This window comes from Equus asinus, chromosome 24 (genome assembly GCF_041296235.1).
Source record: "Equus asinus isolate D_3611 breed Donkey chromosome 24, EquAss-T2T_v2, whole genome shotgun sequence".
Classification (NCBI taxonomy): domain Eukaryota; kingdom Metazoa; phylum Chordata; class Mammalia; order Perissodactyla; family Equidae; genus Equus; species Equus asinus.
The window spans coordinates 19,996,044-20,022,028 of NC_091813.1; the positions used below are offsets into that span (position 1 = coordinate 19,996,044).

Genomic DNA, 25,985 nt, shown 5'->3' on the forward strand with positions numbered 1-25,985 from the left:
TAAGCACTGCAGAGAAGTAAATCTTCCACTAACAGTTTTGCGTGTCTAATAATTAGAAGAAATTTCAGCAGACTAGCTTCAGGTCCATCCATGCCAAGCCATCCTTCTCCTGCGCAGTCCTCATTCCCAGGGCTGAGCAGACAGGGCATGTTCGCATGATCTCTGGCCCTACACTTCGTGCTACATGTTAGGTGAGTCAGCACTGGGGACAATAGCAATATTCCTGGAGGTCTTTCCCGTACCTGGACACCTAGCAAAAGAATAACAGTACCAGGAGTGACCATGAGCTGCATAAATATGCCCCATGAAGCCAAAAACAAATGTTTCCTCAGATCAACTCCCTTTATCTGTATCTCCCCAAACCCATGCCATTCTATACCCTGGATACCCAAGAGCAAGTATGACAAAGGAACACTTGGAGTGGAAAGAGACAATTGTTGTAACTGGTGAAATATCTTACTTCAGCAAATTTTACAAAAACATATGACAATATGAACACATTTCCAAGGTTTCTCCCAGGTCTTGGAAATGGTCCATGAAAATGAGGGGCTCTGAAGCTTCATTAATTTCATAGTAAATCTGCTTCTGTCCGCCAGCAAGATACATCATGGTAAATTATTGTTTATTGATTACTCTTGACATATTGAGGATGATAATAGAACATGAAGAAAAATCAGATAGAATTAATCATCTAACTTTCATATAATTTGTTATATTAATTAACAATTAATTATGTAATTATACATTTATTTAATAATCAATTAATAAGAACAGCTCCCACATGCGTAGCATTTATTATACAGCAGACACTTTTCCAGGCTCATTTGACCTTCACACGAACACTGTGAGGAAGCTGCGCTGTGACCGGTGCTGTTTTAGTGATGAGGACACGGGCCCAGAGAGGAGAAGTGATTTGCTGAAGCTCACACAGTTTCAGTAGAGAATCTAAGGCAATACCTATGAGGAATTCTAAGACAGATCCCAAATGTCTCCTGGGCCAGGCAGGTAGAAGGAATGGGGGAGGCCCCAGGTGCTGCGCCACCGGGCACCCCTCCCCGGGGGCTGGGAGACTGTCCTGAAGCGAGGGCTCTAGTGTCATCCGTTCACACCCAGGGGATTGTGGCCCTGCAGAAATACTGGCCTAGATTTTCTCATTTTTCAAGAGAATATAGAAATATGAAGGTTTTTTTTGTGCATGTAATCTCCTAATTTTAAGACACTGAAGTAATTAGAAGAGAAAAACAACTAGTGGGTCAAACAAAAGAACTTGCGGTTCTCGCCCTGCTCGAAGGCCAGGACCGCTTAGCCTCCATTTCCATTCAAAGGTCTGTAGTTTGTGGTTTTAGCTGGGAACACGTTACCTAGCACCATGCTCGTCCCAGGGTAGGTGCTTAGTGACTATCTACTGTTGAAGAAATGAATTCAGGTTTGTAATAGTCCCTGAGTCAGAGGCAGAGCTTGTGCTTTCTAATTGGGCTGCTTTTGGAGGCCAACATGGGAAAAGATAACCATATGGCAACATTTAGCTGTTTGTTGCTGGTGATAATTTAGGTGGTGAAATTTGTATTTAAAAGTATATTAATTTTCCCTCCACTTACTCCTTGTTGATCAAGTATCAGATCCACCTGGGAGTAAAGAAATATAGAGAAGGATATAGAATGCTGATCGAAATCTGTAATTAACAGTCACAAATATTTTGAGCCCCCAGTGCGCCTATGCCACTTTATTCTCAGCCGTATGAAATATGTGATTGCTCTCTGACAGCACACAGCCAGCTAATTCAATAGGACTCCCAACAACCTGTGCCCAGCTATCTTGCAGCCTGGAGACCAGCATTGTTAAAGCAAACTTCAGAAACGCAACTAAGGTTCTCCTGCCACAGACAGGATAAATTCTGTGAGCCCAGTAAACTCATTCATTTGATAGTTTCCATCAACCTCATTTTGTCTATTTTCGTTTTCTTTTAAGTTTTTGTTTATATGTTTCATAATTCTAGTGACCAAAGGCTCATGTCAAATGGTTGAGACTGTTGTTTCCAGAAATTCCAGTAAGCTGGCTTTACTAACATCTGCCTGTTCTGATTTCTGGGCTCGTTGGATCTGTGTGCATCACTGGGATTCATAAACAGCCTGCCTAAAGCTGGCCTTGCAGACATGGAGGACGGGGAGGCTCGTCTCCTCTTCATCCCCTTCCTCGGCGCCCAGCGGTCTTGCTGTCTGCTGCTGTCATGTGCATTGCAGTCTGTCCTGTGTCCTCAGTCCCAGTGTGTGCTTCAGCACTTCTGGAGTTTTGCCAGACATCTCAGGAGTTTCTGGCCTCCAGGGTTTATGCCCTAAGGCGACAAACTCAATCTATTTAGAGAGCTGTTAATTAAGTGAGTTAGTTTGGTCAGCTATTTCATGAGCAGAGAAAATAGAAATGGAAATGATGTGGGCCCTTACAAAAAGACTGAATACGCTATGTGTAAATTAAAAAAAAAAAAAAGCTCAACCAAAAAAAATCTCTCTGAAAGAATTTTTCCCCTAGTCTAGTTTAGTTTTTCTCCTTAACCAAATTTGAGAAAATACACTTGTTCTTTAGTGATACCATTCTCATCCCAAATACACTTGTAAATTTGGGCAAAATGCAGGGAAGAACTGAGAGGAATGTAAATACTGCATCTTCTCTCAGAACTGTTCAACAAAATGCTGTTTACTTAGAAATAGAGTCTCAGAGAGTGTGTCTGCCATCTGTTGCTCAGATGACTATGATTGTGGTGATGAATTAAACATTTAGAAATAAAACCTAGTGGTTGTTTCTGTTTCAAAGGATAAGGCAACTGAAACATTGTTTCATTACTCTTAAGGGACAAAATAGCTGAATTTGTTTACGTGTCATGTATGCATAATTTAGATGATATATAAAGAAAGACTGATTGTGGAGTTTTGAGAGTGTTTCTTGGTGCAATGCCTGTATAGGCTATGGTGCATGCATAATGAGCTAAAACACAGGGACCATGCCAGAAATTTGAAAGCATTATTGTCATCATCATTACTTACTCTTTAATGAGGAATTGTGCTCTAAGATAGATTGATCGTTTCATATGTTGCCACTTACAAGCATGATTCTTTATCTATCAATGAGTTCATCATGAATATCCCCATTCCTGAAGCTATAAAGACATTTATAAAGCTCTTCACGATTCTTTACTGAGTGAGATGCAAAGAAAACTAAATGGGTATGATTCCTGAGTACTGCCCATCAAAAACAGGCAGTCTAAAAGGGAAACATAAAAAGAAAAGGGCAAGGAAAATATTCAATATATTCATGAGATATTCACAAAATCAAGGCAGATAGAAATGTTTGGATGAGATTTTTTAGGAAAAGAAGAGAAAATTTGATGTGACGCGGTGGGGACAGTAGGAGTAGAGTAATGGTGATGAAATCATCACCTTTCACCCACGAGACAAGAGATAATTCTGGTATGAAGTGGGATTTCAGAAGTTATTTGTACAGTCAAGAAGGTTGAAAGGAGGCATATAGACCAGAAAACACAGTTGGACAGAAGTGAGTAACTGAAATCAAGCTGGACTTGGGAGGTGGTGAGGTATAGAAATGTGCCGTGCTGCCAGATGCAAAAACACTAAGGTGAAGTAGGCTCTTCAGCTGCAATTCAAGATACTTAGTAAAAGGCTCTAGGTTTTGAAGAATTAAAGAATGTCCCAGTCTGCTTTCTGGTCTATCTACCCTTCCTTACAAACCTGTGTACTTCTCTGCCACTAACCAAAACAACTAGCTGGTTCAATCTAATAGCAGAATGAGAGGAGAATGCTTGCAAGGAAATGGTTGAAGGGATCTTGTGTGGGTTTAAGGTTGGCTGGGAAGGTTTGGGTCCTGAAGGCAGGTTGATGTAGCCGCCCCTGACGCAGGAAGGAGGCTTGGAAAAGGCTTGCCAACAAACTGTGACCCGGAGGTGAGAAGGCTGGTTAGCCAATGACGGATAAGACCTCCAGGGGGAGGCAACCTAAGACAGGCGGCGACCACCCGGGGGCACAGATGGACAAACGATATCGATATCGGGAGCAGGAGGGACTGTTGCCTAAGAGACCTTGCCTGCTCCAAGATAAAAATATACGAGCACAGCAATAGCATGATAATATCAAAACAGAGGCCAAGAGAGGGCTCCTTGAGAAATCACTAAGAATTCTTGGCATTTGCTAATTACTTCATCCAGAACACCTGTGTATGTTTAACAGATGTAAGCTATGTATATATTGAAACACTGGTTATAATAAACTCAGAGTAGCCATCAGCCCTCTCCGCATCTATCCTGATGTGTACATTGGATTGCGACACTGACAGTTGAGAAGAGTCCTATCCAGCAGCTCAAAATCAGATACGTTGATAAACATTTACCAGCACATCACTGCTCCTTGCCACAACATACTCTTGGAGATAAAGAGTGGGCCTGCTCTTTATATCACGACTGATTTTAGAGGCAAAATAAAATCCCATTAGAAAGTAGATGCATGAAATCTATAAATGTAGAAAAGAAGTTCCTAGGCTAACATTTCTCTGATCTTGCTGTCTATAATTTTTGACCATTCAACCATTCATTCAATGGCATTTATTGAGCACTTTCTACCACCATGCTAGGCTCTCTGGATACAATGACGTAGAAGATGAGGTGCTTGCCCTCAGGGAGCCCACGGCCTGATACACTACCGGAGGAGCACACAGATGATTACCTTAGAGATTGGTGTGGGAGGGAAACATGAGGTTCATGGAAGCACAGAGAAAGAATACCCAAGTGTTAAGGCAGGTGTGGCACTAACACCGAAAAAACCCCAACACTTGATGTTGGCTAAAGTAGGTTATTGGGGAATCTTATAGGAAGAGAGCATTAATGTGCATGTGGTCTCTTGACTCTTACCATGCCTTGAAGAAGCATGGGTGCTTCCCTGGGCAAGGGACCTCCACATTTCTGCAGCTGGGTGAAGTTGGGAGAGAGCAGGTGGCACCTATCAATAGCATAACAATGGGAGTTGGAAGGCTTTCCAGTCTGAGGAGTGGCCTTGCTAGTGAGGAGAGCATCCTAGTAATGGAAGTCTGCCATTCCAAGTGGCAGTCTTACAGTCCTTCCTGCCAGCAGCTCAGTGCAGCTTGACTCCCTGAGAACACCTGTTTCTTCTCATTCACCCAGACTGAGTGAGTCTTCAGAGGAGGGAGGGGGTTTTCAGAAAAAGAGGCCTGATCTGTGTCTTGAAGGGAATAAGGATGGAAGGAAGGACAAGACAAACAGCCACACCTAGGTGAGAACTATCTTGACAGTGTGGTTAATTCCCATCTGAAATAAAGCTATTTCTGGGATGTTTAGAAATAAATGTGGAAGGTAAGAAGAGAAAGGAGATAAGAAAGTGTAGAAAATGGGTGGATGCATTGCCACTCAGTTGCTAATAAGATTTTCAGCTGGTCCCTGAGATTGGGCCTGAAGCTCTGAAATGATGATTAAATCCTCATCCAATTCCTAGACAAATACTTCTAATATCAGGCAACTGAGAAGTAAATTGAAATGACATTATTAGAAATAAGTGTCTATGTATAATAATTTGCAGTCTCTTTGCCTGAAAGAAGAAATTTCTTCATCTGTATTCATGGCTTTTGAAACTGCTAAACTGAATCCTATATTTCTTCATGTTAAATTGAAGCCTGTAGTTATCAAAATGCTGACAAGTAGAGTTATTGGCTATTTTCAGGGCCCATGGAAAAAGTTTCCCATTAATAACATTCACTGTGTACACTGATAGAAGAGAATTATTTAGAGCTATCAAATGTGTTATTACAACTTATCCTGTATGCCTAAAGAAGACATTTTTGACTTATGGAGAGAAAAAAGATATTTGCGGGGGGTTGAAAAATGACAAAATACCATTGCTAATAATAGAGGGTAAAACGCAGCAATGCAATTCTGCAGTAACTCAGTTAAAATCTGCCACTCTCTCTTTTTCTGTTTTTCAGTAAAGTTTGCCATGCTCATCTCATAAAAAATAAGAAGTAAAACCAGAAAAGGAAAACTCAGATGAAGAAATTTGTTTTAAATGCTGCTTTATCCTGTGGGCTTAAAAGTCCCTATCAAGAAAAAAAATCGATCATTTCCTTTATTTCATATTAAAAATATCTCAACCTACCAGCTTAAGGATACAATAATGTGTCATGTGCCTTTAAGAGAAAAAAAGAAAATGTTTTAGAAAATTTTGATTTTAAATATAAAGGGGATAAATGTAAGGGGATAAATATGAGGTTACTACCATGATATATGGGAAGCCTTATTTTGGAAAAGAACCTCAAACTTTCTTTTTAGGATGTGATTATCTACATAAACAGTTCTCAAACCTTTTGCATATTTCAATCCATGAACTTTTTCTTTTTTGCTGAGGAAGATTCACTCTGAGCTAACATCTGTTGCTAACCTTCCTCTTTTTGTACGTGAGCTGCCACCACAGCAGGGCCACTGACAGACAAGTGGTGTAAGTCTGTCCCTGGGAACTGAACCAGGGCCAGTGAAGTGGAGTGCACTGAACTTAACCACTAGGTCACCAGGGCTGGCCCCATGAGCTATTTTGACAGGTTCAATATGGGTCATTTTGGACATCCCTTCACAAGTGATGCTACAGAATTATAATTCTATTCCACACCCCATAACACATAAACACACATGTGCCATCCAAGTACGAATGTGGAGATGATGATGCCCTTAGATGCTGTGCATCCACACAGTTGACACATACGGCAGAACTTCTACCTTCCAAGTGCTGTGTGAGGCACTAGGATAGACACATGAATAATGCCTAATTCCCGTCCTCAGGAAGCTATCTTGTGGTAAATGGAGAAAGACACAAAAAAGGCAAATCACAATATAAAAAGGTAAATAATTTTGTCAAAAAGGTGCAGAGGACAGAGCAGGGGATTCCCACTAGAGCGCTTGTGCATATGTGTGTAAAGCAGCAGTGGTCAGTGGGCAAACACGGATGGGCCCTGTTGGCACAGCTTCCAACAGACAGGCACAGCTGCCAGGGATCACAGTAGGCTCAGAAAACACAGCCCCCCCAGTGGTGGCAGGTGGAATCTGTGACCAGATACTACCACCATGTGATGGCAAAGGTACACCCTATCAAATAGCATGAAAAATTATATTAATACTCCAGACCAGAAGGAAAATGACAAGCACCCAGAAATATATCCTGAAGTTACAGAAATTGACAGTCGAAATGACAGAAATTTCAAAATAGTTCTCAAAAAGAAACTCAACAAGTCGCATGAGAACTCAGAAAGACAGTTCAATGAACTCAGGGATAAAATTAATGAACAGAGGGAATTCTTCACAAAAGAGATTGAAACTATAAAAAAAATTAGAAATGTTGGAGATGAAGAACACAATGAATAAGATAAAGAAAAATCTGGAATCCTTAACAAACAGAGCTGATATTATGGAGTACAGAATTAACAATTTAGAGAACAGATATATAGAAATGCTTCAGATGAAGGAGGAGAGAGAACTAAGACTCAAAAGAAATGAAGAAATTCTCCAAGAAATATTTGACTCAAAAAGGAAATTCAGCATAAGGATTATAGATATTCCAGAGGGAGAAGAAAGGGAGAAAGGAGCAGAGAGCTTACTCAAAGAAATAATAGCTGAGAATTTCCCAAACCTGGGGAAGAAGCTGGAATTACAAGTAAATGAAGCTAATAAAACTCTTAATTACGTCGATGAAAAAAGATCTTCTCCAAAGCATACATTAGTAAAACTGGCAAAAGCCAAGGACAAAGTAAAAATATTAAGGGCAGTAAGGCAGAAGGAAATAACCTACAAAGGAACCCCTATCAGACTTTCAGTGGATTTCTCAGCAGAAACCTTACTGGCTAGGAGAGAGTGGAATGATATATTCAAAATTCTGAAAGACAAAAATTTTCAGCCAGGAATACTCTATCCAATGAAACAATCCTTCAGATACAATGGAGAAATAAAAGCTTTCCCAGATAAACAAAATCTGAGGGAGTTCATCACCACAAGAGCTCCCCTATAAGAAATGATCAAGAATGTCCTCATACCCGAAAAAAAAGAAAGGGGTTACAAAGCCTTGAGCAAGGAGATAAATAGACAAAATCAGAACAGCTTAGCAAACAATTATAACAATTACAACAATTATAAAACTAAAGGTGAGGAAAGCAAAAATAACTGTAATCACTTCATTTTAATCACAAACGCACAACACATAACAGAATAAGTTGTGACAACAATAACTTAGATGGAAAAAGAAAGGGATGGAACCTGCTTACACTAAGGAAGTAAGAGGTTATGAGAAAATGGACTATCTCATCTACAAGATCTTTTATACAAACCTCACAATAACCACTAAACAAAAAATCAGAACAGAGGCATAAATGATAAATAAAGAGAAAACCATAATAGAGAATCACCAAACTGAGTTGGCAGTTGGAAATATGCAGGACAAGAAACAAGGGAAATAGAGAACAACCAGAAAACAAGTGAAAATGCAGTATGAAGCCCTCATATATCAGTAATCACTCTAAATGTAAATGGACTGAATTCTCCAATCAAAAGACACCGAGTGGCTGGAAGTATTAAAAACAAGGCCCAACAATATGCTGCCTCCAGGAAATATGTCTTAGCTCTAAAGACAAACACAGGCTCAGAGTGAAGGGAGGGAAGGTGAAACTCGAAGCAAATGGCAAGCAAAAGAAAGCCAGCATTGTCACATTTATATCCTACAAAGTAGACTTCAAGATAAAAAAAGCAATGAGAGACAAAGAGGGACAATGTAAAATGATAAAAGGAACACTCCATCAAGAGGATATAATTCTTATAAATATATAGGCACCTAACACAGGAGCACCAAAATACATAAAGCAACTATTAACAGACCTAAATGGAGAAATTAACAGCAACACAATAACAGTAGGGGACCTCAGCACCCCACTTACATCAATGGATAGATCATCCAGACAGAAAGTCAACAAGGAAAAGTGGAATTAAATGCAAAACTAGACCAGGTGGACTTCTTAGATATATATATATATATATACGTATATATATACGTATATATATATATACATAACACTCCATCCAAAAACAGCAGAATACACATTCTTCTCAAGTGCAGATGGAACATTCTCAAAGATAGATCATATGTTAGGAAACCAGGCAAGCCTCAATAAATTTAAGAGGATTGAAATCATCTTAAGCATCTTTTCTGATCATAGTGCTATGAAACTAGAAATCAACTACAAGAAAAAGCTGGGAAAGTCACAGATATGTGGAGACTAAACAACACGCTACTGAACAACCATTGGATCAATGAAGAAATTAAAGGTGAAATCTAGAGATATCTGGAGAAAAATGAAAATACACCATACCAACTCATATGGAATGCAGCAAAATTGGCCCTAAGAGGGAAATTCATAGCAATACAGGCCCACCTTAACAAATAAGAAAATTCTCAAATAAGCAATCTTAAACTACACCTAACAGAACTGGAAAAATAAGAACAAACAAAGCCCAAAGTCAGCAGAAGGAAGGAAACACTAAAAATTAGAGCAGAAATAAATGCAATAGAAACCAAAATATAGCTGAAAGGATTGATGAAACTAAGAGCTGGTTCTTTGATAAGGTAAACAAAATTGACAAACCCTTAGCTAGACTCACTAAGAAAAAAGAATGATGGCTCAAATAAATAAAATTAGAAATGAAAGAGGAGAAATTACAACCAAAGACATTCAAAAGATTATAAGAGACTACTATAAAAAACTATATGCCAACAAATTGGATAACCTAGAAGAAATGGACAAATTCTTAGGCTCATACAACCTCCCAAAACTGAATCAGAAGAAATAGAGAATCTGAATAGACAAACCATAAGCAAAGAGATCGAAACAGTAATCAAAAACCTCCCAAACAAGAAAAGCCCAGGATCAGATGCCTTCTCTGGAGAATTCCACCAAACATTCAAAGAAGATTTAACACCTATCCTTCTCAAACTATTCCAAAAATTTGAAGAAGACAAGACACTTCTTAACTCATTCCATGAGGCCAACATCAGCCTCATCCAAAAGCCAGACAAGGACAACAAAAATAGGGAAAATTACAGGCCAATATTGCTCATGAACATAGATACAAAAATCCTCAACAAAATATTGGCAAACCAAATACAGCAATACATTAAAAGGACCATACACCATGATCAAGTGGGATTTATACTAGGGACACAGGGATGGTTCAACATCCACGAATCAATCAATGTGATACACCACATTAACAAAATGAGGTATAAAAACCTCATGATCATCACAATAGATACAGAGAAAGCATTGGACAAGATCCAATATCCATTTATGATAAAACTCTGAATAAAATGGGTATAGGAGGAAATTACCTCAACATAATGAAGCCCATATATGAAAAACCCACAGCTGAGATCATACTCAACAGTGAAAAACTGAAAGCCATCCCTCTGAGAATAGAGACAAGACAAGGGTGTCCACTCTCACCACTCCTATTCAGCATAGTACTGGAGGTATTGGCCAGAGCTATTAGGCAAGAAAATGAAATAAAAGGTATGCAAATTGGAAAAGAAGAAGTGAAACTCTTGTTGTTTACAGACAACATGGTTCTATATATATAGGAAACCCTGAAGAATCCATGGGAAAGCTATTAGAAATAATCAACAACTACAGCAAAGCAGCAGGGTACCAAATCACCTTACAAAAATCAGTTGCATTTCTATACTCTAATAACAAACTAACAGAAAGAGAACTCAAGAATACAATCCCTTTTAAAATCACAACAAAAATAATAAAATATCTAGAAATAAATTTAACCAAAGAGGTGAAAGACCTATACAATGAAAACTATAAGATATTATTGAAAGAAGTCAAAGAAGACATAAACAAATGGAATGATATTCCATGCACATGGATTGGAAGACTATACATAGTTAAAATGTCCATACTACCTAAAGCAAACTACAGAGTCAATGCAATCTCAACGACATTCTTCACAGAAATAGTACAAAGATTCCTAAAATTCCTTTGGGGCAAGAAAAGACCCCAAATAGCCAAAGCAATCCTGAGAAGAAAGAACAAAGCTGGAGGTGTAAGAATCCTTGACTTCAAAATATACTACAAACCACAGTAATCAAAATAGCATGGTACTGGTACAAAAACAGACACGCAGATCAATGGAACAGAATAGAAAGCCCAGAAATAAAGCCACACATCTCTGGACAGCTAATCTTCAACAAAGGAGCCAAGAACATACAATAGAGAAAGGAAAGTCCCTTCAACAAATGGTTTTGGGAAAACTGGACAGCCACATGCAAAAGAATAACAGTAGACCATTATCTTACACCATGCACAAAAATTAACTCAAAATGGATTAAAGACTTGAAGGTAAGAGGTGAAACCATGGAACTCCTAGAAGAATATATAGGCAGTACACTCTTTGAGATTGGTCTTCGAAACATCTTTTTGAATACAATGTCTACTCAGGCAAGGGAAACAAAAGAAAAAACCAAATGGGACTTCATCAGACTAAGGAGCTTCTCCAAGGCAAAGGAAACCAGGACCAAAATGAAAAGACAACCCACTAGCTGAGAGAAAATATTTGCAAATCATATATCTGACAAGGAGTTAATCTCCAAAATATGTCAAGAACTCCTACAACTCTACAGCAAAACAAACCAAAAACGCAATAAAAAAATGGCCAGAGGATACGAACAGACACTTTTCAAAGAAGATATACGGATGGCCAGCAGGCACACGAAAAGATGTTCAACATCACTAATCATTAGGGAAATGCAAATCAAAACTACAATGAGACATCACCTTACACCATTAGAATGGCTATAATCACCAAGACAAAAAACAACAAATGTTGGAGAGGTTGTGGAGAAAAGGGAGCCCTCATACACTGATGATGGGAATGCAAACTGGTGCAGCCTCTAGGGAAAACAGTATGGAGATTTCTCAAAAAATTAAAAATAGAAATACTGTATGACCCAGCTATCCCGGTACTGGGTGTTTATCCACAGAACTTGAAATCAACAATTCAATGAGACTCATGCACCCCTATGTTCATTGCAGCATTATTCACAAGAGCCAAGACATGGAAGCAACCCAAGTGCCCATCAACTGATGACTAGATAAAGAAGATGTGGTGTATATATATATATATATATATATATATATATATATATACAATGAAATACTACTCAGCCATAAAAAAGGCAAAATCGTCCCCTTCACAACAACATGGATGGAACTTGAGGGTATGATGTTAAGTGAAATAAGCCAGACAGAGAAAGACAAACATCACATGATTTCCCTTATATGTGGAAGATAAACACATGGACAAGGAGAACAGATTAGTGGTTACTAGAGGGGAAGGGGGTTGGGTGTGGGCATCAGGGCTAAAAGGGCACATGTGTTTGGTGACCGACAAATTATGTACAACTGAAGTTTCACAATGTTATAAACTATTATCAGCTCAATAAAATTTTTTAAAAGTTTTCCTGAATACCAGTACACAGACTACATAAAAGGCTTTCTGAACCATGAGCGTCCTTCCGAGGTCTTGGGCTGTTTGTCAGCACAGCAGAGCCTATTTTGTTCTTTTCAGTACAATCGTGTGTTTGCCTTGTTGGAGCCACAGGTTCAGGTCATGGTACACGAAGATGAGGATGGCGTTTCCTCAAAAGGAGCAGATACTCCCAGAATTGGCAATCTTAGGAAATGATGAGGCCTGGGTTAAGAAATAAGGACTTTGTAAGCAACTCAGGAGAGAAAATTTTCCTGCTCTATGGGCCTGGAGGTCTAAGGAAGGGAGATTCCAGGAGCTTTTTTTTTCTTTTTTTTTGAGGAAGATTAGCCCTGAGCTAACTACTGCGAATCCCCCTCTTTTTGCTAAGGAAGACTGGCCCTGAGCTAACATCTGTGCCCATCTTCCTCTACTTTATACATGGGACGCCTGCCACAGCACGGCTTTTGGCAGGCGGTGCCATGTCCGCACCCGGGATGCCAAGAAGCAGAACGTGCGCAATTAACCCTGCGCCACCGGCAGGCCCCTGGGAGCATTTCTGATACTGGGATCAGTGTAAGAGTGGCGAGCATAGCAGGCTAGAGGCTTCCCTCTGGTCAGGAGAGAGGGACAAAGAGGGGAGACCCCAAAACAGGCTCCTGCCTGATCAGTAATGTAAATTTTTCTTGGTGTTGCGTTTTCCTCAAACCTTCAGTGAAGTCTTGTTTAAAGGTACAGCTTGGTCTCAGCTGTGGGTAGTTAGGGAAGGACCTGCCCTTGCTTCCAACACACCCGTAAAGGAGAGAGAGTACCCCTAATGCCCCAGGCCACCAGCGCAGAACCACCCGGCCCAGCGGAGCGGGAGAACAGAGGCTGCGCAGGGGATACGCCAGGGCCGCGCTGTAATTGATTTGGTGCAGGTCCTTCCTGCCTGCAGCATAAGTAAAACGGAGTTGGTAAGCACCAGACATAGTCTCTGTCACGGGCCTACCCTCCTGACCTAAGTGAGCTGCGAACTGCAATTTCATGGTGTGAACAGAAATTTTCCACGGGGGTTACTCCGTGGAAAGATGTCATTCCGTCTCCCGCTGTCGCAGCTCCTCCGCTGTAACCGAGCGGGAGGCTGCTTACGTTATGCCGCAGCAACAAACAGCCCAAGAACCTCAGTGGCCTAAAACAAGAAGCGTGTCTTTCCTGTTTCTGCTCCACGCCTAAAGCCGGTCAGCTGTGCCTTTTGCTCAAAGTGGCCGCTGCCCAGGACTCAGCTCGGGGGGCCGCGCCGTCCGAAATGCGGCCGGCCACTGTGGCGGAGGCAACAAGCACACGGCAAAGCAGCACCGGCTCTTAAAGCCAACACCCAGCAGTGACGTGTGTGACTTCCGCTTACCCAAAGCAGGTTCCCCACCTGGGGACGGGCAAGGCAGAGCAAGAACGTGTGTGCGCAGCCTCCTGACTCCACCTGCACGCACACGCCCCGGGAAAGCTCCTGAGCGCCTTGCCTGAGAGCGTGTTGTTTTAACCGAGCAAACGAGAGTCACATTTAAACTGTACTGAGCAGCCTGCTAGCTTTCCTGACATGGGAAATTCTGTAGGAACCGCTTGGTTGTAGGTAAAGTAAAAGAAAGACAAACAATATATGTGGAAAATAGATGATGAGTGAAGTATAAGAAGAAAATAGAGACATAGCAAACGAAGGAGAGAAGGAGAATCATGACAGTGAGGACTCGCCTCCTTGCCGAGTGGCTTTGGCACAATTTTCTTCTCCTCCCATTCTCCACGGCTGTTCATTTCTCTGGGTCCTGACTAGTTAATCGAATGAAGAAAGACAAAGGGAAGATGAGAAAAATGTGGGAAATCGAAGATATGTGAGTCTGGGCTAACAAAGAAGGGTAACTGGATTAAAAAACAACGAACAAAGGAGCAAAAATAAAAATTTCCTTTGCTCCTATAAAAAGTAAGGAGCAAAGGCTAATGAAGAGTCTAAAATCCAAAAGCTGGGGAGGGGCTGTAGAAGGTGAAACGCTGGAGTTTGTTGCCCCAGCCCTTGCAATGTCAGATTTTTCCCTGGCTGCACTCTGCCTGATAATATTTGCAAAGCTCACCCTCGAGATTTTACACGTGTCCTGGGGAAGAATATTGCTCGTTGGGAGTTGGTTATCCCAGAATAAATGCGCTGGGCCCTTTGCACCGTAGCTTGAGAGGCAGCCTGCACTGAAACGGGCCCAGGCTGGTGAAGCCCCCATCTTTAGACACACGCTCAGTCTTTCCTCTTCCCACAGCCCACGGCTTTGGAGAACACCCGGGGCCTGCTGGGTAGAGGTGGGGTAACTGTATTCCAGAGAAAACCTTACTCTGACACTCTGACCCATGAGAAACCACTTAAATTTGTTTGGGAAAAAAAAAAGTCTTTATGGCTCCACAAGCCTGGTGCTAAAAATACCATTTTAACGTAACCAAAGCTGCTTCAGTAGCGCCTGGGTGGTGGAGACTATCAGACCATCAGGCATCTCCGCTAAATGTCAGCCTGCCTTTTCACACAAAAACCATGAAACTGTTTAATTGCAATCCACTGCAGGGAGCCTCCGAACCCTCAGAGGGGCAGGCGTACGCCTGGGAAAGGAGCAGGTTGCTCCCCAAGGCGCCATGAGGCCTGACACTATGGCCTCTACTTATCATTTTTTCATGACTTAATTGTGGAACTGTTTCTTAAAAATTTACATGAAGTAGAAACAGTTTTCTAAGGAGAATCCACTCTCTGTCACTAAGCAGGAAACCTCAGCGTATCGCCAATGCCTTCAATTCCCTTCAGTGCTCTGTTGGGTGTCTCCTCTTTTTCTGAAATTAATACTTCCCTTTCTTCCTCTATCTACAAATATATGATTTCCTCAGGAGCGGTCGTATTCTACACAGGGCAGCCACAAGCCTAAGTGATGACTTCGTGTCTAAAAAGGGCTCGGTCCCTTGGGCACCCAGCTGGCAAGCCCCCATACCTTCGAGAAGCAAAGGGCATCCCTTCCCCTGGGAAGATCCCTACTCCAGGCTGCGTGGCTTGGTGACAGTGCATGGGCTTGATTTCAGTCCCCACACACCCTTCATGTAGGCACATTTGTGAAGTCCACAAACTGCACAACGGCCCGCGTCGGCCCTTCCATGTTCTGACGTGATCTATCTCCTTAGCTACAGATGGTTGATCCAGGGGTGGCTTTTTATACACGCCAAGCCAACCAGAGCCCTTCTGTGGAATTTTTTCCAACTAGACTCAAGAGAGTCAGAGCTCCTCTGTTGGCGCAAGTCAAAAGATGCATTTCATGATCTGTTGGTGACTCAGATTCCTCCCATTTGAAAAAAGCCACTGGTAGTGAGAATGAAGCCAACATGCACAAAGACGCGAAAGCAAGAGATGGCAAGCGTTCAGTCAGCGCTCAGGTGCCTGCTCCAGTGGTGCCGGGACCAGCAGCCCCCCTGCCCTGTCATGGGGGGGTGGTTCGGTTGCTCAGCCCTCCCTTGGATCCCACGAGTCAACAGATATCCTTTGTGCTTCAGCTTCTTTGAGTTGGGTTTGCATCACGGCAACCTGAGAGTCATGAAGAAATGCGGGAGCACTGCAAAGAGCAGCCATGTCTCATGGCAGCCAATGCTTGCAGATGTGGCTGCAGCTTGACGGATCACCCCGGACCAGCTCCACGGAGAGGAGATAACTGCAACGGAGGCGCAGAGCGGCCTGTGCTTGTTAAGTGACTCAGAGCTGACAATTCCCCATTTCTAGCAGTGTGACCTTCTGCAAGTCTCCATACCTCAGTTTCCACATCTATAAAACAGGAATTTTCATAGTTCTTATGTCATGGGTTTATTGAGAGGATTAAATGAAACAATGCATGGAAGTATCTAGGACAGTGCCTGGCACCTAGTGCTCAATAAATATTAGATCTGATTGTTCTTCTTCTATTATTTCCAGTGTCAGAATGGCACTTGACATAGGAGAGACACTAGCAAGTGTTGCAATAGATATAACATTGCATTTTAGCCCTAACTCTATACCTAACATTCTGTGACCTTAGGTAAGTCATTTTATTTTTTTCGAACCTCAATTTTCTCAACTGTAATTGGGAATAATAATAATATTTTTATTATTAATTGAAAGACATCAGGAAATAATATGTATGAACAGATTTCATGAATTCTAAAACTCTATCCAACTATAAAAGACTGGAAAGATCAATCTAAGTTTGCTTTTTTCAAAGATGCTAAGATCAGTATTTTAATAGCTAAAAAAGAAGTAAAAATTTGAAAACCGACATTCTTCTTTTGAATGTAATAGGTACTATATGTCCTAAAAATAGAGACTTTTTCCTCCATTGGAATCAATAAAACAATTTCTATTTTGACTGGGGAAAATGTGTCCTTTAAACATTTTTATTTTTCTTGAATTAGGCCTCATGCAAAAATTTTGCTTTCCCCTCGTGAAAACTGACAATTTTAATAGTATCCCAAGCTCAGCCTGGGAAAACAGCAATTTTAAAATTACAAATCAAATCTTGGCATGATGTTTAAAACATTCGCCTGCATACAACAAAGGAAGCCTCAGATCAAACCATCTGTTTTCTTAGCATGTCAGCATTTGATAAGTGGAGATTTTAAAAATAAAACAGAATACAATCATCTCTGAACCATTTCAGTGAGAAAAGAGCCTGACCAAAAAAACCCTATTGCTTTTTCTAGCAAGTTTGCTAGAACTTGCAGCAGAATAAATTCAAGTTAAAGAATAAAAATATGAAACAAGTGACAAGAATAGGAAAGTTGGACACAGTGCTACCACATCCTGTTTCTCTTTTAATTTAGAACCTCACCATCTGTTCTATGACCTGACCTCCTCCCCTCTTCACCTGAACATTTGCAAGGAAGGAAATGGAAGGTGGGGAGGACTGGACAGAGCGCAGCCAGCGTTTGACTCAGCCATTTTCAAGCCTGACCACAGACCTGCTCAGAGCAGCTCCTTGGTGACATAGTGCCAGCGTTGTGGCAGACACTATTGAGTGCCCTCCAGCAACACTTTTCCTTGCTTCCTTGCTAAGAAAGCCTATGTTTTGCTCAGTTCTCAATATGTCTAACCCTAGAGGATAACTCAGGATTGGTCTCTGTCAACTCCTTGCTTCTAGAGGTAGCAGATTGACTCAGTTCTGGCCAGAGTCTGCAAATCTTTAGGTAACCAAGATGGGAAGACAAGCCAGTCAGAGACTGACTCAGAGGCCTGCCAATGTCAAGTTGCTGACCCTCTCCTGAAACTCCCACCTCTAGACTTCTTGTTAGATGAATAATTAAATGGCTTTATTGACTAAGACTCTTAGTTTTTTGTTACTTGTAGGGAAAATCACCCTAACTGATAATAGGGCCTTCCACAAAGAATTCCACCCCCTGCTCTTCCCTCCTCCCTGCACCATAATACCTGGACAAATAGGATGCTAAACGTTTAGAACCACAGAATGTCAGAGCTGAAAGTCACTCTACACCTCCAATTAACAGATGATAAAATAAGAAATTCGGAAGTGATTCTTCTTGTTTAAAGGGTTGAGCCTTATTAGTGCAAATGCCTCTGGGAAAAGAGTGAGACGAAGCAGGCATTTGAAGCGGTGTGAGTCACTCTATGAGAATCGTGTCCTAGGTGCAGGTTTGTCTGGGGGAAACTGTGAAGAGCTTCTCTCTGGGAAGGAGAAAGGTACAGAAAAGGGAATCTGGAGGCTCCAGGTCAATGTCTTCTTCATGCTTTCGAAGGCCAGATCTGAAGTAAAGTTTTCCACAAATGCCGTGTGAAAGGAGAAAGCATTTGTCCAAATTGCTTCCCAGAAATGCACAAGGAGCAGTTCCTCCAGAAGTCTGCATGAGAGCTCCCGCCTCACCACATCTGGCGCTGCTGGGCGTCGGCAGAGGGGAGGACGTTAGGTTCATATAAACTCATGGAAGAGATTTTCAAAAAAACTCAAAGAGCTAAAATGATACTTTTAGGGGTATCAGAGACCGGTCTCAAAAGTTGCAAATATCCTCTCAACTTCTGCAACCCAATTCTTCCACAGCCATGTGGATGCAAGCTGACTATTCAATTCATTTGAATTGTTGGTGTACAAGATGTTTCTTGAAGTTTTGACAGTTCCCTCCCCTTTTTTCCCCCTCAAACTTTTTTGAAAACCAAGATTATTTTAATCAGAGAGAATATATTCTTACAACTTAATTATAAAAATAACACTTGTTTTCGTCTATGTCTGTTCTCTACATCGCATATCCCTAGCTGTATTTAGCAAAGTGTGTAGAACACAGCAGAGGCTCCACAAATATTCTGGAATCAATGCATGATGAAGTGCAGGACGCTTAGAAATACAGAAAACAGAATTTTAGAGAAACTCCTTATTCTATACATTCATTTGTAGACACTCAAATCTTGTTCCAGAAATATGTTTTCTATATGTATTTTAAATTGTTTATTTGTTTTCCTATAAAGGGGAAGCCTATTGTGTTATTGTTTCCTGAAAATGCTCAGTTTTTTGGAAATTTTCAACTGAATTTTCCTCTGCTTTAACAAGGGACAGAAGGAATGTAAACTGCTCCCCCAAATGTGCACATGAGATGGAAACAAACTTGTGTTCTCGCTGCCACTGCAGACTTCTCCACTCTGCTCGATAGGTCAGTCCAAGACATTTGGTGGAGTTCTATAGTTCAACTAGAACAATTTAAAAAGCTGATGTAACCAAAGTAAGTAAATAATAAAGGTTCATCTCCATTTGCTATTACTCGGGGTAAATGTAAGTCATGACATGTTTCCTTTGCTCACTTGGGGAGTGATTCATGCACTGACGTTACAAGCTGTTTTCAGGGCTGTTGAAGTTGTGCATGCAGCTCTGGAGGTCAATGAGGAGTCTGTCACTGGAACTCCCCAGAAAGGTCCTCGTTAGAACACGATTTAGCAAATGCGGTATTGACATCACTGTACCAATCCCAGGTTGGGCATGCATGCTCTTCCAGTGAGTCATCTCCTGCAGACTCTCTGCGTGGTCAGGGCTGGCATTTTTATTCAGAAACATCAGGGGGAAATAATTAAAATAGAATTTAGTTTTAAGTTTCATCAGGCAGACCATTAGAAAAGTTTATTATGACCATCAACAGGGAGCCACAAAGGGATACAACAGGACTTGAGTTCAAATTACAGTCCATTTCCGATCATGGATGCCCAAGTGATTTCTACACTGGATTATCCTTTCCCTTGGCAACACTGACCCTGGGAAAAACAGGGAAATAAGGACAGTTTGTCTTGTTTCAATTTTGCCATCTAGCCATTCATTCAACAAACATGTGTTAAACACATATTTGATGCCAAGCATCATTCCAGGTATGGAGGACCCCGCAGACAACAAAGCAGAGTCCCTGCCTTCGGGGGTCTTAGTTTATTAGGCAAATATTATAAACAAATCAACAAAAAAATACATCTGTAATCCTGGGTAGCCATAAATGCTTTGACGATAAAGAAGAACAAAGGGATGAGAGTGATGTTTCAGATGACGTTCTCAAGAGGACAAGTGTCTCTGAGCAGGGCAGCAGATGAATGGCCAGCCTTGGGCTGCCTAGAGGAAGAGGTTCCAGGCTGAGGGAACAGCAAGTGCAAAGGACCTGAGGCAGACCTGTAATTGGCATATGAGGACCAGCAAGGAAGCCACTGTGATGAGCAGAGGGAGCTCATCAATTGTGTGAATTGCTGTCAGAGAGACAACCAGGGACACGATCGTGTAGGACTTGAGGCCCCAGGGAGGTCTTTGGGTCAGTTCTAAATGCTGGTGATGTTACTGGAGAGTTTTTGCAAGAAAATGACACAATCTGATTTGCCTTTTGAAGGGATCTTCTGGCTGCACTTTAGAGACTAGATTCTGTGGGGGTTGGGGAGGGATGGGAGTTAAAAATAGGAATAGGAAAACTAGTTAGAAGATTTTTACAGAAATCTTCCCCAGAGATGACTGGTTTGGACCAGAGATGGGATTTCTGGATGGGCTGGATATAGAGTGGGAATGAAGGAGAAAAATGAAGAGTAACTCCGGTTAAGAGCCTCATCAACTGAGTAGTACTGCTGATTAAGATGAGAAAGATGGGGAGAAGCAGCTTGGGTGGGTGTGGGCAGGGAATCAAGAGGTCAGTTTTGGACATCTCAAGTGTGAAGTCTTAGGCTAATTCCTCTTAATGGAGGTATTTGTTGTAGATATGCACTTTGGATCCTGCTTCTTTGAAAAAAGGCATGGAGAGGGGAAGGCCTGGCAAGATGATCTCATGTGGCCTTATGAGGCCCAACAGTGCAGGGTTCTCGAAGGCTGGGAGGCTGCCGCCCCTGCTGCTGTCATGGGCTCAGATGACTGTTAGTGTTGCCGGTTCGTTGAGGAGCCAACGAGGCAGGGGAAACGTGCTCCGTGTTCTGTGATATAGTCACGCACCTGCATAATGATGTTTCAGTCAACCACAGACCACATATATGATGGCAGTCCCATAAGATTAGCAGCATATAGCCTAGGTGTGTAGCAGGCTATACCATTTAGCTTTGTGTAGTACACTCTATGATGTTCACACAATGACAAAATCGCCTAACGATGTATTTCTCAGAATGTATCCCCGTCGTTACACAACACCTGCCTGTTCTGAGATTGTGGTGAAGAGAGACAGAGTGACTGTCAGACTTTCTAGTAGCCCAAGAACGTCAGGACCAACCACGTAGTTTGGGAGACTAGAAAGGAAGTCTAGCCCAGAGAGTACGGCATGTTGGGTTCTAGCTTTTTTCTGCTTAATAACGTGTACCTTTCTCCCTCTACTGTGTATGTCCCACTGCTGCCACTGAAAACATTCCTGTGGTAAGAAGATCTGACTGAAAAGATGTACTTGGTAAAACATCAGTGTCTGCGAGTGTGGACAGAAGTGCCCTCTACAAATAGATCCTCAGGGATCTGCTCAGTCTAAACGAGCAGCAGAAGCAAAGAAACCACGAATTGAAGATGAAGAGTGTGTGCACCTTGATGAAGAGAGATCGGCTGCTTGTTTGGAGAGTCCCAAAGAAGGGATTGTACAAACTGAACAGATCTGGTCTTTGCAGCTATGTCAATAGAAAAAATGGCTGCAATCAAAGTAAAAATTACGGTAAGAAAAGATCTACAATCAAGACTGACCTAGATGATTAGGTAACTGCCCTAAAACACAGGAGTTTCAGGGAAGCTGAGGTAAATGTGACCCAAGACATTTTCAGCAGAGAGAAGGTGGGGGAGGGGAGGGTCAGAAGTGCAGTTTCCCAGTGTTGTTTGCAATTCTTCAGAATGGAATGTATCTGAACAGAAACTGGCCCCCAATACAACACCTGTGGATACCATGTATGTACCAAATATCCTATCCCAGCTGCTTACAACAGATATTACCAGGAAAGAGTCAAAGGAAAAGAAGAAATGGAAAGCTTCAGAGCTGATACTATGGTACCTACCACAGTAAGCCCTGGAAATCTGTAGCAGAGGATGACACGTCTGCCCTGGGACTCAGACTCCTGAGCATCGCCAGTTCTGAGGGCAGCTTCTCAAGCAAGGCTTCCCCCAAACCGGAAGAAAGGATCTCGAGCACCCACTATCACCAGTCAGGCAGTCACCACCTCTTTAATAACAATGCTTCACGCAAGACACCTTTTACGGGATCTGAAATTTTTCCCATCAGATGAAAAGTGAAGACAAGGCTCCAATGAGAAAATGAAACTGCAATTCAGAGAAGAAAAGAGTAGCTGCAGCCAGAGGGCCCTACAGCTAGTGTCCCGGGTCCTTACAGGGCAGGAGACCCGCCCCTCATGTGGAAGCCGTGAGACTGGGGAGGGCAGGTTGGAGCAGCTCTTGTATCAGGGATGCCCGGCAGTTCAAAGACTGGCCATGGCTTTTTCCTGATGGGTCACCAGTGGATGTATTTGCTAAAATTAAACGTTTTCATCTTAAGTATGATGTAGCTTGTCTAGACCCAAATGTTCAGAAATAGGGTAGAACTGTATTAGAACTCAGCGATCACCAATGTCTTTTGGATGTTTTCTTACCATTTTCTTACAGTTCTGAGACATATTTGTAACTACAAGGTAAAGCAAACATCCCACCAGAGATTCTGAATTAGTTGGTTTCTCCTTTTACTGTAAATTTGGGTTAAGAAATATGTGTATACTTTGATCTAAAGGCTGAAACTCAAGCATTATGAATTTACCAAAAACTTATAAATGAAGATGGCCACAGACTGATCTTTCATATGACCTTGTTCGATGCTTTGTAGAGAATGCTGGTTAATAGACTCAGGTGCTGTGGCTTTTGTCTTTTCCAGTCGCCTGCTCCCAACTCCTGATTTTCTTTATTTCTTCATCTTTCCAGAAGCCCCATCTCTCCCTTGCACCCCTTGTCTTCAAGGCCTGGCATATAATAGAAGCTCCAACCACACTCCAACTATGTAACGCTACTGCTTACTGAGGTGCAGTTTGAAAAACAATATACTATTTGTTATTCTTATCGCAAGTTTTGTAATTACCTCATTGCTGTTTAGAACATGTTGGAATCACCACTAGCCTGAAGCATAACCTCTGAATGATCTGAATCTAATCACAGACCGGAGTGGCAGTGTCGTAAATGTTACCCTACTCCCCTGCTTTGATATATACCCTGGTTAAAGTTGAGGAGAAGAAATTTAAATATCAGAGTTGAGCTCCTAAGCAATCATGTCCTTTCTATCGATTACCTGATGAGAATTTACGACACGTAAGAGTGAGTGAAGAGAGACGTTTACAATGGGGCTGCTAGCCCCGGCTGTGCTCTCGCCATTTCCAGGAAAGCCTCTCACCAGCCTTGCTCTTACAGGGCACTGTAAGATCCTCTTAACTGCAGACAGCACAGGAGGACTGAAGAGGGCTGGGCACTTTAGTTCTGCGATTTCATTACGAAGTGATATAAACAAAATTTAGATACTGGTGAGCATCATGAGAACACCAAAAGCCGAAATGTAGAATCACAATAAAGGGAAGAGGAAGTCTTGCTTGATCTCCCTGGCTAGAGGATGCCTGTGCTGTTTTCCCGGGGTCCTATAGATGTGATGTCTAACAGCGACTATAAAAAATCCAAATAAGGAGCACAACTATGAGCATAGGGACAGTCACACAGTGATAAACCATTAACACCTTAAGAAACAGAGAGCTGTATCACATATTTGAAATGGGTGAGAATTATGTCACCTACAGAATCTAGTCTTGAGAGAACTAAAAATTCCCCAAGAAGCCACAAGAACTGTTTCTGGCAGGGTGACTGGAGGCCGCTCCTGACAACGGTGGCCTTGCAATAGTTTAAGGAGTTTGACATCACTCGCTAAACAAGAAACTTTCTATTGCTTTTTAAATGAATCATGAGGATGGAAAGGGGAAAAGTGTCCCCTGGCCCCTAATATTTTCCAGAGACCTTTGAGCTCCAAAGCACATGGAGAGCCAAGCCGACAGGTCACCTTTGCAGAAAGTCTCCCCGATTTTCTTATCTAAATCAGCACGTCCCCCGCATGACTCTCCAGCCCCTCACTCTGCTTGGTGGCCCCCGTGAGCCTGTTGCTGCCCAAGGAAGGCAGGCTGGCAGCTGGTCAGGCAGACAGCCTGGAGCCCGCAGCCTGCCTCTGTGACCTGCCGGCTGTGGGACCTTGAGCAGGGCACTTAATTTTTCTCTGCCTCAATTTCCTCTTCTGAAAAATAGAGATGTTAATAGTGCTGACTTTATAGGGTTGTTGGGAGGATTAAATGAGTTACTATTTAAAGTCCTTGGAGCAGAATGTGGCACGTAGTCATATTGTGTTTGTGAAATGAAACAGGTGAGTAAAATGTGTTTGCTTGTTTATTATCTCCCCCGTTAGAACATACGATGGACGAGGAAAGAGCCTGCCTTTACTCTCTGTTGTACCCTCAGTGCTGAGGCTAGTGCGCTGCGCACAGTAGGCTCGCAGTGAAGACTTGCTGAAGATGTGGCTGCTGGCACCCGAGCTTCCTCCACGCAGCTTGACTTGGTTTCTCTCTAGTATTTCATTCCCTTCTTTTTCGAATGACGTTTTTTGGGTGGTTTAGCTTATGTGTTTAATTAAGGACTCACAGTAATGTTTCCTGTCCATAAAGTCTCTGGGAATCTAATCTTCTTAATACAGGTATGAGTTTATTGAGATCTTATAGTTTAAGGTCTATATTCCTCCTGGCCCCAATATATGGTCCTGAGACTGTCCTCAGCATGTAATTTAACTAGAAGATAATGGGCTGTTGTCTCAGTAAGCACTCCAGGCTGAGCCGGGAGGTACACAGGCCCATGGCGGTCACAGTAAGGTAGGCAGGAGCAGCATGGGAACCAGGAACCAACTCTACTGTCGGGCATGTCTTGGAAGGGGTGACCCATCTTCCCAGTCTCGGAATGAAAGTGTCCAGCAAGCTGGCGGCTTTATCCAAGGGTCTTCTCTGGTGAAAAGAGGGCCGCCGAGCACTCTGAAGAAAGCGGTAACAGTTGTGGTCAGTGGGGGGTCCTGTTCTAGCGAAACCGAGGGGCAGGAGGAGCCATCTGAGCGGAAGTAGGTCCTTAGGCAGTGACTGAGCTATGAGGTAGGGCCTGCCTCCAAGGCAGAGGGGCCTGGGCAAGACGTCGTGTGCCCTCCAGCCCCAGACACGTGGCCTGTGTTTTAGAACAGGCCCTGTAGGAAACTGGAGGACTAACCAGAGACCAGAGCACAGTTGCTGAGGGTGCAAACTCCGCCAGCTGGTGGCCGGGTGCTCTCAACGGTCTATGAAGCCCTTGGTCCCAGGCTTTGCTCATTCCTCAGGCTGGGCTGTCATCGGCATCCGAAACCGACATCCTTCAGTTCCCGAAAATGTCCCATGACTTCTGTAAGTAATTCCCTCCTTTCCATTTTCTCTTTTCTTTTTCAGAAATTCTTATTTAAGCGTACGTCTTAGTCTAATCCTCTGATTTTCTTAATGTTTCTTTTTCTATTTTCCTATTAGAACTCTTTAGAGTTTTTTATTTTTTGTTTTTATTTCATTTTATTTCCTGGTCTATTTCCTTAAATTTATCTCTTAGGAATTTTATTAACGTTTTCCACTTTGGCTTTCAAATTTTAACTCCCAAGAGCCCTCTGGTTCTCAGTTGGTGGATGTAAAGTACTTTCTTGTCTCTCTCTGAAGAGTTCGATTATAAGCTGTTTGGGCATGTTTGTTTCTTCTCCTCTCTGTGTAGTTTCTGAGTCCTCTGACTTCCTTTTTATTTTTTGCATTTTTTGTCTCTGTCTGTCGTGTTAGCAGCTTCCCTTGACACCTCCCCACCCTCGGCTGTTCTTACTCATCATGGAGGAGCGACGCCCTGGAGAACCGAGGGCGGCTCTG

General features: G+C 42.2%; 1 pseudogene; it reads left to right on the forward strand.

Annotated features, from left to right (window-relative positions):
• The window catches only part of LOC139041767 (parafibromin-like), an 81,456-nt pseudogene extending 58,775 nt beyond the window's left edge, over positions 1 to 22,681 (forward strand).
• Positions 22,682 to 25,985: the final 3,304 nt, after the last annotated feature.